Below are 14,225 nucleotides of genomic sequence, written 5' to 3'. Positions count from 1 at the left end.
CCAATATTCATTGCTGTCACTTTTTTTATTTTAGCCATTCTGATAAGTATGTAGCGTTACCTCATTCTAGAATTGACTCATGTTTCCCCAATGACTGATGATGTTGAATATTCTTTTGCATGTTATTTAGCCATCTGTAAATACTCTTCAATGAAATGTCTCTTAGTGTCTAATTCCCATTTGCTAATTGGACTGTTGTTTTTTTTTCACTGTTGGGTTTTGACAACAGTTTGTATATACCAGATACTAGTCCTTTGTCAAATGTGTGATTTTCAAATATTTTCTCATAGTCTGCAACTCATCTTTTTATCCTCTTAATTGGGTCACAGAGAAACATTTTTTACTTTTGATTAAGTCAGCTTACCAAGTTTTCTTTTCATAGACTGTTCATTTGGTGTCAAATTTAAGAAATCTTTGCCTGGATCAGAATCCTCACAATTTCTTCCAGTTTTTATCTGAATATTTCATAGTTTTAAGTTTTACATTTAATTCTGTGATCCTTTTTGAGTTTATTTCTGTATAAGGTAAGAGACTTAGGTCAAAGTTTTTGTTTTGTTTTGTTTTTTGCCTATGGCTTTTCAATTGTTCTAGCACCACTTTTTGGAAAAGCTGTCTTTCTTCCATTAGATTGCTTTTGAACCTCTGCCAGAAATCAGTTGGGCACATTTACATGGGTCTGTTTCTGGGTACTCCATTCTCTTCCATTGATCATTGCATCTATCCTTTTGCCAAAACCATACAGTCTTGATATTGTATCAATTTAATAAGCCTTGAACTCAGGTAAAGATTCTTCCTATCTTCTTGTTCTTCTTCAAAATTGCTTCAGCTATTCTAGTTCCCTTGCCTTTCCATATAAATTTTAAAATAATATTGTCTACGTCTACAAAAATCTTGCTGGGATTTTGATAGAAATTGCATTTAACATGCCTTTCTATTTGATAACAATTTCAATCCATGAACCCAGTATGAATCTTCATTTATTTGGATCTTTGATTTCTTTCATCAGCATTGTGTAGTGTTCAGCATATAAGTCTTGGACATATTTTGTCAGGTTTACACCTAGGTATTTCAATTTTTAGGAATTTTAAATGGTACTATGTTTTTAATTTCAGTGTCCATATATTCATTGCTAGTTTACAAAATACAATTGACTTTTGTGTGTTGATTTTATACCTTGCAACTTTACAGAATTCACTAATTTGGTCTAGGATGGTTTTTTTGAAGATTCCTTGGGATTTTCTCTGCAAGCAATTATGTTATCTTCAAAAAAATGTTATCTTTATTTCTTCCTTTCCAATTTCTATGTTTCTTTGAACTCAGATATAACTGTGGAATTGGTTGGTAATATTTTAGGAATCAATGGAGAAAAGCACCAAGAAAAAATTAAATTTCATCTCAGTTTTCCAAAGAGAGCTAAACATTGCAAATAGTGAATCTAATGTGAGTCTCTGAAAAAACTCTAGAATGTACTTTTAAACAGATGGTTTGTGATGATTTCGGAAACAGGGAGCCAGCGTAGGTTCACTAATGAGGCATCATGCCACGCTGTCCATATTTGCCTCTTCGAGATGGTGGAGGCAGATATATCAGAGAAATGTAACAGGATTTAAGATAGCATTTAAACTATGGATCACAACAGGCTTGCAGGAAAAAAATTGAAAAAAACAGAGAAACATGGGCTGGGTAATAAGGACATACATAGTTGGGTATTCAGCCTGTCAACAAAAGACTGTCTTATCAAATGAACTGAGACAATCTAGAAGATCACTGATTTGCCCAATTCAGTCAATAATTGTAAGAAAGGATGACATGTTTATGAGAAAGTTCAAGGTGTTTAAGACTACGGAAGTTAGAACTCCTTTTTGATTCTGAGTTTATAAACTTGCTCAGCCTCGATTTCCTCATCTGTAAAATGGGGATAATAATACCTGATAAGACTGGTGTTGATAATTAAATAAGGTATTGTAAGCAGAACAATTAAATGCTTGGGTCCTTGTAACACTTATTGATTTTTTATTTTGTTAATTTTGTTTTGGTCATTTTATTTCCTGAGGTATATAACTAGCAGGAAAGCTGATATATTGCATCTATTCCATGAGGAAGGCAGGATTAGCCTTTGGTTTCAATTTAATAAGAGGAAAAAGGTCAAAAATTGGAATGACTTATCATCATTTGATATGAAGAAGATCCGAAGTGTCCAAAGTGAGCTTAACAGAAGCTAATCACATGATTTCAAGCCAAAAAAAAAAAAAAAACACACACACACACACAAAAGAAAACAATGCTTTCTCAAAGTACATTCACAGCAGGTCTTTTTAAAGAATACAGACGATAGAAGATAATGGCTCTTCCATATTCTGCACTTGTCAGACAATATTTAAAGTATTCAGTTTGTGTATGGGTCCTGTATTGTAAAAGAGAAATTAACAAATTGGAATGACAGTAGAAAACAGTCATCATGATTGTGGAGAGATGGAAATCTTGACATAAAGGGAATAGATAAAGGAGGCATGTCATCCTGGAGACGGGAAAGCTTAGGATGGGCATGATAGCTGTTTTCAAATAAATTGAACATATTACATGGAAGAAATGTCTTTTATGTGACCTTTTGGCATGCTAGCAGTTTAGACATAGAGCATTTGACTATGGGGATTAGAAGAAAACAAACCTTAAAACAATTGTTTAGGAGTCTGTCTTTAGAAACTTTTTTTTCTCCTAAAGTGAAGTCAGAATATGAATGGCTTAGTGAAAAATCTATCAAAATAGTTTTACACAAGCTTTAACTGCTCCAATGTATCTATGCCAATTTACGTCTGTGAGAGTTCATCTGCTCTGCCCTGACATTTTTTAAGTGGAAACAGCCTGTATTCAGCTTAAAGCAGCACTTAAGTCAGTCCATTCCTAAGTAAAAGAATGTGGGCTCTTTTACTAACTAGTACATTTGAATTTGCGATTTGTCTTCCATAGTGGTGACATTATTTCTTTTCTTACTGACTCATAAACAGACGCTAATGTCAGTGGTCTTTTAGCAATCTGACTGCTCATGGAATTACTTTTCTGGGTTTCTTAATCATGCCAATGCAATTTATTCTCAATGATACTATGTCAAGTTTTTAATGCTATTACAGTTTTGCATTTGCTATAGCAGTAAAAATTATTACTTTACTTTCCATCAACAAATAAAATTTGTTCTTCTATATAGTATTGTTTTTCAAATAGTATTGTCTCAAATAGTATTGTTTTTGTATTTTGAGCCATGGTAATAATAGTTGCTCCCTGAAATGCTGCTATACTATTTAATATCCTTAAAACGCATCATAATTTATGAGTTCTTCCTCAAGGAAAGACAAAAATGTGGCACTTTTATTTCTACTATGTTGGCACCCAGATTTGTTGGTAGCTTGATTGCTAAGAAATGAAGTAGGAAAGGTTAAGTACTGCTTTTAAAGATAGATTCATGCAGTTGATGATAAGAAGGGTTTATTTCCATGCTAAGATGAACTACTGGATATAAAATGTATCATAACCCTCCTCAGTGGGTGAAGTGGTATTAAGTGCTTATTATGTAGTAAGTCCTCATAACTCTGTTAGATAGGTATTGTGGTCTCTATTTTCAAGAAGAAGAAAATGTGGCTCTCCCAGAGCCAGGGAGCCAACCCGGAGCAAGCCAGTGCATCTAATTCCAGAACCCATTTCCCCAGAGCAAGCCGTCTGCTGTGAAACCACTGTGGATTATTTTCATTGATTTAGTGATCCTTTTGGCCCTACACAAGCTAAAGTGAAGGTAATTGCAGGAGTCATTTTGGGGTAATACGTAATGGGTTTTTGATGGACCTGGGAGCCCCAGAGCAGAAGAAAACCTGCGAAGGAGCTTTCCACCCACTTCCTTTTGTTGGTCAGCTCTGGATGGTGATTTTTCTGAATGTGTAGGCGCCGGGTACTCACGCAGACCTCCCGGGATGATAAAAACAGGCCGTGGCCCCAAAATTTTTGCAGAGGGTTCTTTGGAAGCAATTCTTTAAGTACTGTGTACTGTATCCCCCAACCAGTCAACAATTAAAATTCTACTCGGCAAACTTAAGGACTAAGAACGTTTATTTCCTTACTGTTCCCAGAGAGAACAGATCTCCCGGGCCCGATTATATTCTATATATGGTAGTGAAAGGCCACGATAGATATATATACCATATCGTGGGATAAATTGTAACATCTTGTATACCCTCCTGCTTCCTGTCACCCAGGAATGAACCTCTAAGTTTCCTCCCTCAGCCCTTCCCACCCCCAGCAGCTGCCCCCTTCTCCCAAGTTCACCCTGCCTGTCTGGTTTTCACCTTCCAAGGTGCCTGGTTTCCTTCCAGGTCCTCATCCAAATCTTACTGGGCATCTTATCACAGTGTCTTCATGAGTTTCAGACCTTCCTCCCTTCCCTCTCACATGTTTTCAACAAATATTGAAGGAGACCTAAGATGTGTCAGAGCGTGTGCGGGGCTTTGGGAATACAATGATGGCTGACAGGGTTCCTGCCCTCAGGAAACCCACAGTCTTATAGGGGAGCCTAACCAGCAGTTACAGCACACTTCAGTAAGACCTCTGACCTGAGGCACCCCAACATCATCCCTGGACTGCCCTGCACTTTCTGTCTTCAGGGGCTCGCTCTTCATTCCCCAGTCTGGAATGCCTTCTCTCTGAAGCTCTTCCTAATACCGCTACTCCAAATTACCCTCTTATTGCTTCTTCCTTGAACATACATTATAAATTTAACCCAGATTATACTGAAGTTAGGTCTGCATGCTTGTGACATTCTCGGGGGCAGGAATCAAATGTCCTCCCTGACATCAAGCACATGTGTTGTGAGTGATAGGCAATTTTTTTTTCTTTGCTTTAAATCTGATTTTGCACAGCCTAGAGAATCTGGGGGAAGAACGTTTGAAATCCCATGAGTCAAAAGAGTCTCAATATGATGAATAACCCTGTTTGGCACACTGGAGGAATTGCATTTTCTGTTAATAATTTCTGTATCTGATGAATTATGGAAAGCACTGCACCTTCATCTGAAAAAAGGCCCATTTTATAACTAAAACAGGTTACCCAGCTTGTAGCATATGGCTTTCTACATAGTGAGACCTGCTCTATGGCAGTCTCCTTATTTGAATAATTAACAACCCCCACCCACATTAGTCTTTTTTTTTTTTTTTTTTTTTTTTTTTTTTTTTTGCAGAGTAAGTTGTTGGAGCAAATAAAAAGTTGCATCATCCAATGAATCCCCCAGGTTACCTTCTCAGCTCTCTTTCACCCACCCTGACTCCTGGGCCTCTAAGAAACAGAAGGTCTATAGCACTTGACAATTGCAATGTCTCCCTGAAATAATGCTGATATTTAGCCCCTATGTCCAACATTTTCAGAGGAAGCAAAACAAAGAATATAGTAAGGGATCTATAGGAGTTTGTTCCTGAAGTTTGATCCTCAAACTTTTAAAGTCTCCCCTGTGTCTGAGCTGGGCTCTTTTGATGGGGCTGATTGCTTAGTGAAATTGATCCTTTTAGGAAGTTACAATCCTAAGAAGCAGAAGGAAAATGAATGTTTAGGGAACAATGTGGTGTTGCAAAAGAATTTTATGTGGCTGGCAGTATGAGCATCTGGAATCCTGCTGTACTCCATAAATACTTGTTGGCCAGTAATGTCCATAATACCATCAAAATGTTATTGTAAGATGAAGTCACCATTACTACAGAATCATAGAAATTTAGAGCTCTCTCATTTTTCAGATGAGAAAACTGAATCCCAGAGAGCGCAAGTCATTTTTTTTCAATACCATTCAAATAGTTAAACAGCAACACCAAGGCTTGCTGTAGTGTCCAGATTTCATTGATCAGTTTTGAATACATCCGGTATTTCCTTGGGTAGAGATTCTTTCACTTATTTTCTTGCCGATTGCAGTGGCTAGAAACCCGAGTGCAATGATGAAATGATGTAGCGAGAGCATTCATCCTTTCTTGAAGATGGCTGTATAATAATATAGCTTTTACAGTGTGACTGTGATTTTGAAAACCTTGTGTCTGATGCTCCTTTTATCCAGGACATGGAAAAATAAATTTAAAAAATAAGGGAAAAAAAACAAGCAGTCATCTTTGCTTTGTTCCGAATTTCAAGGGGAAGATCTTCAGTCTTTAGTCTTCCACTGTTAAATATAATGTTATCTGTCGGGGGTTTTTTGTAGATGCCATTTATCAGTTAAGGAAGTTCCCTTCTATCCCATGTTTATTCAGATTCTTTAACATGAACAAGCTGTTGGATTTTACCAAATGCTTTATCTCCTTCAATTGAGATAATGATGTGGTTTTGTCCTTTATTCTATTACGATGGTATATTACATTAATCAATTTTCAAATGTTAACCTTGCATTCTTGGAATAAATCCAACTTGGCCATAGTGCATAATCCTTTTTATATGGGTTGATTCCATTTGCTAATATTTTATTAAGGATTTTTATGTCTGTGTTAATGTGAGCTATTCATCTGTGGTTTTCTTTTCTTGTGATGTCTTTGTCTGGTTTTAGTATCAGGGTGCTACTCGCCTCATACAAGGAGTTAAGAACTGTTCTTTCCTCTTCTGTTTTCTGCAAGAGTTTTTGGGATATTGGTATTATTTCATCTTTAAATGTTTGATATAATTCACCAATTAAACCATTTGACCTGAGCTTGACTTTGTGGGGAGATTTTTAATTACAATCTAAATTTCTTTACCTGTTATACATCTTTTCAGAATTTTTCTTTCTTCTTGAGTCAGTTATGATCATTTTGATTTTCCAGAAGTTTGTCCACTTCATCTAAGTTGTTGAATTTAGTTTCCTTTAAAATCCTTTTAATTTCTGACAGGTCAGTAGTAAATTTTCCTCTTCCATTCCTAATTTTAGTGATCTGTGTCTTCTCATTTTTTTCTTGGTTAATCTAGTTTAAATGTTGGTCTTTTCAAAGAACAAACTTTTGTTCAAAAGCAATTAATGATTTTTTGTTTGTTTGTTTTCTATTTCGTTGTTTTCCACTCTAATGACTATATTCTGCTTACATTAGGTTCAATTTGCTCTTATTTTTTAAGATTTATAAGATGAAAGCTTAAATTATTAATTTGAGATATTGTTTTTCTTTTCTAATGCAGGCATTTAAAATGACAAATTTCTCTCTTAGCACTGCTTTAGCTGCATCCATTTGATATGTTGGGTTTTCATATTCATTTGATTCAAAAATACTTTTTAATTTCCGTGTAACTTTTTAAATTCCGTGTAATGAATCCCCCAGGTTGCCTTCTCAGCTCCCTTCACCCACCCTGAATCCTGGGCCTCTAAGAAACAGGTCTATAGCACTTGACAATTGCAATGTCTCCCTGAAATAAGGCTGACATTTAGCCCCTGTGTCCAACATTTTCAGAGGAAGAGCCACAAAGAATATAGTAAGGGATCTATAGGAGTTTGTTCCTGATGTTGCATTTTTTAATTCCAAAATTGTTGTAGAGTTCCAAATTTTCTTTCTATTGTTGCTTTCCAGTTTAAGTCCAATGTGATCAGGGTACATGCTTTGTGTGATTTCAGTTCTTTTGATTGATTCAGATCTTTTTAATGTCCTTGTATGTGGCCTATTAATGTGTACTTGAAAAGACTATGTGTGCTGGTTGGAAAGGATGTATGTACCCTACAAAAGGCATGTTTTAATCCTAAACCCATTTTGTAAGGGCAACATTTCTTCTAATCCCTATTCATTATTGTAGGTTCAAAACTGTAATCCGTTCATCTCCCTGGAGATGTGATTTAATCAAGAATGGTTGTTAAACTAGATTAGCTGGAGGTGTGTCTCCACCCATTTGGGTGGATCTTGATTAGTTTCTGGAGTCCTATAAAAGAGGAAACATTTTGGAGAATGAGAGAGATTCAGAGAGAGCAGAGCAGAGAATGACATAGCCATGAGAAACAGAGTCCACCAGCCAGAGACCTTTGGAGATGAAGAAGGAAAATGCCTCCCAGGGAGCTTCGTGAAATAGGAAGCCAGGAGAAGAAGCTAGCAGATGATGCCATGTTCAGCATGTGCCCTTCCAGATGAGAGAGGAACCCTGACTGTGTTCACCATGTGCCTTTCCAGATGAGAGAGAAACTCTGACAGTGTTTGCCATGTGCCCTTCCACTTGAGAGAGAAACCCTGAACTTCATCGGCCTTCTTGAACCAAGGTGTCTTTCCCTGGATGCCTTAGATTGGACATTTCTATAGACTTATTGTAATTGGGACATTCTCTTGGCCTTAGAGCTCTAAATTACCAACTTATTAAATTCCCCTTTTAAAAAGACATTCTGTTTCTGGTATGTTGCATTCTGGCAGCTGGCAAACTAGAACACTGTATATTCTGATTTGGTGGAATGGAATGTTCTACAGATGTCTGTTAGGTCTAGTTGATTGATAGTGTTTTTCAGGTCTTCTATAGCATTGGTGATTTTCTGTTTAGATATTTTATCCATATTGAGAGTAAAGTTTTGAAGTCTCCAACCATTATGGTTGAATTATCTACTTCTCCCTTCAATTCTGTCAGTTTTGCCTCCTATATTTTGGGGCTCTGTTGTAAGGTACATATTTGTTATTATAACAGTTTTCCTGATGGGTTGACCCTGTTATCATTATAAAATGTCCCGTGTGGCTCTAGTACATTTTTTTATCCTATAGTATATACTCTTTAGATGCCTTAAGCCAATCAGTCTTCCACCTTTTGCCAAGGGTATCTGTGTGTGAAAGCACACCCTTACATTTCAGGTAGTTTACAAATCAGCCTTAGCTTTCACTTCCTGCTTGAGCAGGGTCTCAAGGTCAGCCAGAGGTGAGTAACTGGACCCTCTCTTCAGGTCTTTCCTGGGCATACACAAAGTCCTATAAATGGACACAGCCTTCTAGAGCCCAAGAATGTCAGAGCTTCAAAAGTTTCTCTATGGCTGACAAGTTCTTTTAATTTTTTTTTTCCTTTTTCATTTATTTTGAATTTTGTGCCAGGCTTTTGTTACCCCCATCCTAAATTACAGCCTTAGGCAGCTATGATGTTAACAATTTCAGCCAATAGCTTCTGTTTTCAAACCTGGGGATGGGGTTTTTCCACAGAGCTCCAGGTTCTATCAAATGACATTAGCGTACTGGGAATGGGGCTTATACAGGGAGCTGTGAGACTCGTAATATTGGCACTGGGGATGGTGCTTTCCAGGGAGCTTCAAAAGATGTCCATCCCCACCGCTGGTTGTGAGGCTGTATCTTTTCACAGGTATTCTACTGTACAGCTGCAGGAGTATGGGAGTAGCCCCAGTTTAAATTACCACAGGCCCACTATTTTTATTGGAGTTCAGTAGATTTCTTTAAAAATATGTGTTTCATTTTGTTCTCTGCCTTTGGTTTCCAGAGTTCTGAAATGGTTGATTTTGATAGTTTTGCCAGTATTTTTGTGATTTCTTTTGGGTAGACTTGGATTCACTGAGGTTCTCAGTCTGTAATTCTGGAAGTCAAGAGGCGCCTACCCGTTGTGAACAGCTGTAATGACAGTTGTACTTTTAGAAGGACTATAAAGGCATTGCACATGGGATTGCTAAGAAGAAAATATACCCAGTTTCGTTAAAGAAGACTGACTAGTAAAGTACCCTGCGTTTGATTGCCTGAAACTGGAAACCAAGCACTATCCCCTACCTAGTGCTCTTTTCCACACTGAAGACCAACGATACAAAGCTTCTCAACCTAAGTCGTGAACGCTTATGAGAGTGATTTGATCAAAGTGTCAGGGTCAATACCAGAATGCTTTGATTTTCAAAATAGAGCAAAGATGGATTAATCCCTAAGGCAATTTTTTGTTTCCTCTGGGTCCTATAGACTAACCTTAAATTTTAATACTTTTCTAAGTAAGTCAAGGAGAAAAAGAACAGAAATTAGAGTGCAAACATTAGTACGATTGCTCATTGCTTCAAGAGATTCAGCCATATGGCTCAGTGATCTGTAAAGCAAGCATTTTCTTCTCTGGGAGAAATATTCTAAAAATTTTAAATCATATTTTTGATAATATATTTCAAAAGTTAATTGTGTTCGCTTTTGGAGTATTGGTTTAACACTTTGTGGTCTGAGTATTATTGTATTGGCACTTCTCTTCTTTGTATTGGCAGCTACACTAATACATTGGGCCAGCTTATTTCTGTAGTTGCCTCACAATCACCTACAGCCTCCCGTCTTTGGTCACACCCAAGGGGGACACAATTATAAATGGGACTCACCTCACAATCACCTGCAGCCTCCCCTCTTTGGTCACACCCAAGGGAGACACAATTATAAATGGGACTCACCTCACAATCACCTAACAGTCTTGCATCTTTGGTCATACTTAAGAGACACAATTATAAATGGGACTTACTAGGCCAGCCGGGCCAAACTCTTAGCTCAGTTCTTATAGGCCACGAAAAGTTAACTTAGCATAAGTCATTTGTGGAGAACAGTGGCAAAAGATTAATATCCTTTCAAAAGGCCAACACTGAAAAGTAATTAATATAACAAAAGCGCTAACATTTCTGAAAGTATGCATATACTCCCTTTCTTCTCAGTATAACAGCTTTCTTTTGAGGTGAAGATAAGGCTATCAATGCACCCCATTTTGATATTTCTTTAATGACTGTTTCTTTAATGTGTGTTTCCACATCCTGTACCCTTTATGCTGATAGCTATAGGCTCCGCTGTCAAAATGGACAAGGTAAAGGAGTACATTTCCATAAAATATTTAGCGTATGAATCATTATTCGAAGCATAATTTGTTTTATCTGGAACAACTCATCAAAGTAGAACTGCTCAATCCCTTCTGGATGATTTTTCACTTTGAAATTTTGAAATTGTGCTTTGTTTCATAACAAGTGGTCAAGGTGAGTGATTGCTGCAATGATGCCCCCATTTCCCCATCTCCGCCAGCAGACGCTCATTTTTCAAAACACTGGACTTTCACTGCTTTTTTTTTAATATCTACCATTTATGAAACAGCCACCACCGCTGCTGCCCCGATAACCATTTGGAATAGCATCATCATTTATGTCGGCAATATCATTGCTCTGGCTCAGGTTACAAAATCGCCAAAGAAGCACATTCTTCATCTAACTCCTAAGTTCTAGGGGGAAGTGAACTTCGGGTTATAAATGCTTCTAGCTCAGACTCGATGTTTTTAAAAGAGATCTCAAATGGAATTCTTTACTTTGTTTCTTGGTTGGGATTTGGGGGGGAGATGTTTATAAAAGCAACCCAAAACGAATCACCGTAATAGCGCATAGCACATAGAAAATATTTGTTTGAGTTGGCGGAGGCATTTTCATCTTTGACAGCCACTTGAAGAATCCATAGGGGACGTTTCTAAAGCAATCAGTGTTTCATCTATAACAGTAAGATACATAAGAGATTTGCTGTTTGTGTTATGTTCTAGATCCACTTCATTTGTTCCCTTCAGTGCAGTTGCAAAAAGTGGTTGCTAATCAAATTCTCAAGTTTTAGTATTGGGACTGTCTTTTTAGCTGTTATATATAAGTAATTATATACAAGCTTTAAGAATGCGTGCAGTCTTACACTCAGTACATTGCTACTGAGAAGGTATTTGGAGGGTGAAGAATGGAGTATCTTTAGCATCACCTTAGCTATAACTATATATTACATCTCTCAAAGCTCGCTCTGATGTATGTCAGAGATTAACTATGGAACAGAAGGGATTGTTGTTCATCTAAAATGTTCAAATTACTATCTTCACAGGAAGAGGAAATCTTCCTTATAAATATACAGCCAATGTACAGTTTTCTTGAGCCAGGCATACAAAAAAAATATATCACAATGCTACTGCCGCTAATGTTAACAATAGATTTCAGCAACAGATTTCCATTTAACATCAGAAGGGTTCAACCGTCAGCTGCACTAACTGAATACACTTCCCTATAAAGGATCATTTGTTGGGTTTTGTAAATAGCAATTGTTGGATCATCAACATGAAATATTTTCTGATGATAAAAGTAATATTTTCTTATAGAAAATATGGAAAATCAGAAAAGCATGAGGAAAAATAATCACTTTTAAGTCCACTATACAATTAATATTCTTGGGTTTTCTGTTAGAAATTCTCATGTGTGATTGTGAGCCAAAAAAGAATATTTTGAGACCTGGTAGGACATTTTTCCTCTTCTTTATTTATTTGTCTTTTGGGCTGTTTACAGACATTTTACTTTTTAAAATTCTCACTGAATAAGCGTTACTCTCTAGCCATTCCCTAATTTTTTTTCTCCCTTCACCAACTAGCTTTTTAAAAGACTCATCTGCATTTTGTCTCTTCTTTCTTGATTCTTGCTCATTTTTACCAGAAGACTCCATATTTGTTGAATTCTGTTGCTGCTTTTATGTTCTAATCTTACTTGACCACTTGTGGCATTTGAAATACGGGCTCTCTCCTTCCTTCTTTGAACTTCCTCCTCCCATGGCTTTTGGACCACACTGAGCTGCTTTCCTCCTATATGTTTAGCTGTTCCATCTCATTTTCATTTTCAAGCTAATTCTGTTGGATTTGTTCCCTTAAATTTCCTTATTCCCCAGGTCCCACCCCTGGTATCTGCCCTTCTTTACCTGCTCTCTTGATGACTTCATTAACTTCAAGGCTTTGTATGCCACTTAGATGGTGAACATATGCAGCATCTCTGGTCCTAAACCATATACGCCCCTACCTTATAAGTACCTCCATTTGTGTGTCCAGGACCAACTACTTTAATTTGTAGGGCCCGGTGTAAAATGAAAGTGTGGTCCACTTTGCAAAAATTAAGAATTTTAAGATATAACAGCAAAGCATTAGACCAACTGTAGGACCCTTCTAAGTATAGGGACCACATTTGGGTACCTCAGGTCCAAGTATGATCAGAATGGAACGTGTTTTCCACGGATCCCTCCCTCTCCATTTAATGAAGTTTCCACTTAGCACCCAAGTATCCAAGTCAGACACCTAGGATTCAGCCTAGACCTCACCCACTTGTTTATCTTCCATATTTAGTTATCATGTGGCTCCTCACATCTCTCTCCTTCCTTCATGTGCCACAGATGCTTCATACAATCCTTGATCACTTGTTCCCTACATTATTGCAATATTCTCCTGACGGGTTTCCCTTCTCTAGTTTCATCCACATTAGCCTTGTCTCTAAACTCCCTTCATGAGTCAATCTAATTATTTTGAGGCCTCACATAATTTTTATAACTTCTTTATTGAGATAACATACAATTCCCCCACTTAAAATATATAATTCAGGGGTTTTTAATAGTCATAGAGTAGTGCAACCATTACCACGATCAATTTTCAAATATTTTCATCACCAAAAAGAACTCTACACCCTTTAGTTATTCCCCCACCAACTCCACTGCTACCACCCCTGCCCCCAGAAGCTCTTGGCAATCACTAATCTGCTTTCTGTCTTTATAGATTTATAAGTTCTGGACATTTCATATAAATGGAATCATATTATATATGGTCTTTTGTTTCTGGCTTCTTTCTTTTAGTGTGGTGTTTTCAGGCTTCATCCATCTTGTAGCATGGATCAGTACTTCATTCCTTTTTATGCCAAATAATATCCCCTTGTATGAATATATCACATTTGCTTTATCTATTCATCAGTTGATGGACATTTGTGCCATTTCCATCTTTTGGCTATTATGAATAACACTGATATGAGCCTCAAATAAACTTTAAAATCTAGTTGTTATATCCCATTTTTTAATTATCTGGGGATTTCTATGCAATTGCATTAAATGAACAGATTAATTTAGGGAGAAATTAATCTTTTACAATATTAGGTATTTCTATATAGAAAAATCATTTTCCTTTGCATGTATGTAGGTATTGTTTATTGCCTTCCATAAGGTTTTTATAGTTTTCTTATAAAATTCTGGCGCATTATCTTTTGTAATTTCTAGTTAGTTTATGACACTTTTCCATTTTAAATGGATTTTTTAATTAAAAATTTATTTAGCAGTGACAGTATATGGACAAGCTGTTAATATCCATATTTTTACCTTGTTATCTAGCTATTCTGGAAATTTCTTTCATTAGTCCTACTAGTTTTTCAGGTGATTTTCTTTGATTTTTCAAGAGAATTAATTATATATGTAAATACTTAAAGTATATTACTTCCTTTGTGATACTTACATTCCCTATTTCTTTTTTATTTT

General features: G+C 36.7%; 1 protein-coding gene across 15 annotated transcripts in view; it reads left to right on the top strand.

Annotated features, from left to right (window-relative positions):
• Window positions 1-14,225, top strand: part of DLGAP1 (DLG associated protein 1) — a 1,070,811-nt gene that overhangs the window by 824,366 nt on the left and 232,220 nt on the right. The window lies entirely within an intron of this gene.

Source organism: Tamandua tetradactyla, chromosome 18, assembly GCF_023851605.1.
Source record: "Tamandua tetradactyla isolate mTamTet1 chromosome 18, mTamTet1.pri, whole genome shotgun sequence".
NCBI classification, from domain to species: Eukaryota; Metazoa; Chordata; class Mammalia; order Pilosa; family Myrmecophagidae; genus Tamandua; species Tamandua tetradactyla.
The sequence above is the reverse complement of the archived record's forward strand: the minus strand, read 5'-3'. Positions and strand labels throughout refer to the sequence as shown.